This window comes from Mesoplodon densirostris, chromosome 13, assembly GCF_025265405.1.
Source record: "Mesoplodon densirostris isolate mMesDen1 chromosome 13, mMesDen1 primary haplotype, whole genome shotgun sequence".
In the NCBI taxonomy this organism is placed as follows: Eukaryota; Metazoa; Chordata; class Mammalia; order Artiodactyla; family Ziphiidae; genus Mesoplodon; species Mesoplodon densirostris.
In genome coordinates, this window is record NC_082673.1 from 66,908,124 (window position 1) to 66,912,180 (window position 4,057).

Sequence of the window (4,057 nt, forward strand, 5' to 3'; positions counted from 1 at the left end):
TTAAAAATGCAAATATACAACATTAGCTAACAACAGTGGTAAAAGTGTAGCTGTGTGTATCAACAATAAAATAAAACTTTATCTGGCCTTAAACAAGCAACATGTTTTTCATTTTCATGGTCTTTATCTGGAAAGAACTGTTTATATACTATACTTTCCACATAAAATATATTTTTCTTTTTATGTGTATGCACAACAATTTTTTTCAAAGTTTCTAAAAACTATATTAGTTAGTTACCCAATAGATTTACACTGCTTTATACACATCAAAAACAAGAAATGTCTGCATACCCACAGGACAGGAAGTCTTTTAGTTTCACTCTCAAGTAACTCTTTCCTTTTATCTGTAAACAGAACTCCTTTATCTCATGAGGAACACATGCCATAAAGTTCAAATGGAATAGAACTTGACTCTTGACACAGGATGTATGTAACTACTCACAGAGCAACCGTGTTTAGTTCAGGATTGGACATGGGTAGGTTCAGTCAAGACCCCTACGTGTGATTTAATACTTGCAGAGTGGGTCCAAATATGCTTGAGGTTGCCTGCAGACATCTTTTTCATCTGTAGAGAGAGTCTCTATGAGAATAAAATTAAGCAGTGATGAAAGACTGTGGTGGACATATGTAATTTCTAGACACCGAACATTTGAAAAGGCTTCATCTAAGAGGGAATCCTATTATGGAAGAAAAAGGAAGTAGGTATTTTTTTCTCCCCCATTCACAGAAACAAGAACATGAAATGTGAAGTATGCATGGTCAAATGAATGATCTCGTTTAGATGCCTAATACTGAAGGAATGATGTAAAGGTAGAGGGATAGAGATTATTTAGAATGATAAATTGAGAGTCCAGACACATAATGGTAAATATTCTGTGGTTTTCAGATTCCATAACTGTGTCTTTCTTGTGGAGGACTACCCAGTGCATTGCAGAACGTTTAAAATATCTGATCCCTCACATTGAATACCAATAGCAAATTCTCACACCATAATGTTCCAACACATTCCCAAAGGTTCTGAAGGACAGTACTGTCCATGGTGAGAAATCCTGGCTTTAATATGGTATATATATATATATATATATATATATATATATATATATATATATATATATATATTTTGTGGTATGCGGGCCTCTCACTGTAGTGGCCTCTCCCGTTGCAGAGCACAGGCTCCAGATGCACAGGCTCAGTGCCAATGGCTCACGGGCCTAGCCCTCCACGGCATGTGGGATCTTCCCAGACCGGGGCACGTCCCCTGCATCAGCAGGTGGACTCTCAACCACTGTGCCACAAGGGAAGCCCTGGTCTATATTATTTGATGACAAGATTTCTTGATACCCACCTGCTTTTTTGAGTCTGGTTCTCTAGAATTTTTGCAAATTTTGTGAGCTAACTAATATTCTCTGAAAACATTTCTTTTCTGCTTGAGTTAACAAGAATTGGTTTCTTATGTTAGTGATATTGGTTTCTGATATTTTCCTTACTGTTTCACATCCACCTGTTTATATTTACTTATCTTTTAACTTCTGTTATTTGAGTAATAGCTCTTCTGGAACTCTTCTTCACATCTCAACTTTACCTTCATACTTTTCATTACCTATGTCATCTCTGGGTCTGTTTTTATTAGCTTAATTTTTCCTTGTTTGGGTCACAATTTCCATGCATCTTTGCATGTATAATAAGTTTGACTGGATGTTGGACAGTACAAGTACAGGCTTCCCCTGCTATCAGAAAGTAGAGAGCTCCTATGAAACCTTTCATAAGCCTAACTGGTGTAAAGTGAAGAAGCAATTACCTTAGGACATGTCTTGTTAAGTGATACACAAAATAAGTCAAGATAAAGCACAGGTGCTCACAGACACAACCCAAAGCTCTGGTGTCTTGATGCTGAGATGCTGAGTGTAGTTCCTGGGGAAGGAGCTTTGTGGCGCCACTCTTGCTGCTTTGGCGCACCTGCTACCTCTATAACAGCTCACTGCAAAACACACACACATGCTGAAAGCTATTTCTCCTCTTTGGCTTTTTTCACAAAAGCAAAAATCCTCTTCAGATTTCTTACAGTTAGAAAACAGGTATTAATCTAGGTCTTCGGTAAAAACAAAGTGGCATAAAGCAAACTTTCAAAAACAGGAGTTGCTTGTGCTATATTTTTGATGGTCTGGATTTTTTTTCTTCATTTAGTGTGTGGCTGGCAGTTAACATACTTGAGAGTTGATTTGTTGAGTTTTGTTTTCAAGTTTTATTAAAGATTTTTAGTACATGTCTTAAAGAGCCTATTGATTTGGTCTAGTTTAGTCTTGCTACTAAGGCATTATAACTCTTGAATTTCCACTGAAAAACCTGCCTATTCCTCATGGTCTCTCTACGTTTTCAAGTCTTAACAGGAACATCTCCTAGCCTAACCCTCTATGAGCTCTGAAAATTGATCCTCTTACTGTTCTCCAGTAGTTTTTCCTTACTTGTGGTTTTCAATATATGTATATGCAGGGGCTTCCCTGGTGGCACAGTTGTTGAGAGTCCGCCTGCTGATGCAGGGGACACAGCTTCGTGCTCCGGTCCGGGAAGATCCCACATGCCGTGGAGAGCCAAGGCCCGTGAGCCATGGCCGCTGAGCCTGCACGTCCAGAGCCTGTGCTCTGCAACGGGAGAGGCCACTACAGTGAGAGGCCCACATACCGCCAATATATATATATATATGAAGATTAGTATTCAGAAGCGGGATTAAAGATGTATCTCTATAAATCTTGGGAGATTTTTCTCAGTGTAACTCCATCTTCTTCAACACTGTGGCTCACAAATTCCAGCAACATAATTCATCTAGCATATAAATTTACATATCCACAGCTCAGTGAGGCTACTGTACACTGTTTGGCTTCCTTCTTGCACCATGGTTAGGAAACAGCACCAAGTAGATATCCAAGATTGTAGGGCTTATATTATCTGCTTATCATAATTTAGAAATGCTAGTCCTATTCTATATGTTTTCCAGTCTCTGAAAATAATAAGTACATATATTTTAATTAGGTCTAAACCCTCATTTACAGAAGTAGGGTAAGTCCAGTAGAAATTATTCCAACATGGTCAGAAACAAAATTCCTTTACTTCTAATAATCTTTTGTACCCCTTCCTATATCACATTCTCTGAAGAAATCAGTATTAATTCCTTGGTGTATGTATTTCCATACATTTATCTATATATAGGCATCATTTTAATCTTGGGCTCATACCATACACATTACTCTCCAAAAAGTATAATTTTATTTAATTGTTTAAAAATAGAAATCTAAATAAAATTTCTGGATTCAGGTGGTACAAATGAAAAGTATCATGTCCCTTCGTGTTCCTTTTCATTCTGTCCAGGACCTCTTCAAAATTTATCTTCATCTATGAACTTCAGAAACTTCACCAGCATAAATGATTTCTTGTCTTTCAATATTACTACTTATGATTTATGTGAACGTTTTGAAACTGAAAAACAAGTATTTCTTTGGTTTAACGTGGTTTCTTTATTCCCTGTCCTTGTTATTTCTCCTTCACCTGTTAATATTTACTTATGTTGTAACTTCTATTATTTAAATATTGGCTTTCCTGGAACTCATCTTCATGTCTCTTAACTTTATGTTTCCCAAGTCTTTATACCTTTGTTCTGTGGTGTGTCATATTTTATCTAGTTGGTATTTCAAAATATTAATTTAGTTTTCATCTCTTTCTGACCAAGATGACTTCTTTAATCCAAGGTTGATAATTTCGTATTTCTCTTGTGTGTCTTGATATTTTCAAAAAAAATTTCTTTCTATTTCTTCCATAAAGTTTTCTCCTATTGCTTCCATTAAGTAATCCTTTATAGCAATCTACTTTTTTTTGAATTTAATTTTATTTATTTTATTATACAGCAGGTTTTATTAGTTATCCATTTTATACATATTAGTGTATATATGTGAATCCCAATTTCTGAATTCATCACATCACCCCCCCACCACCACCACTTTCCCCACCTTGGTGTCCATATGTTTGTTCTGTACATCTGTGTCTCAATTTCTGCCCTGCAAACCGG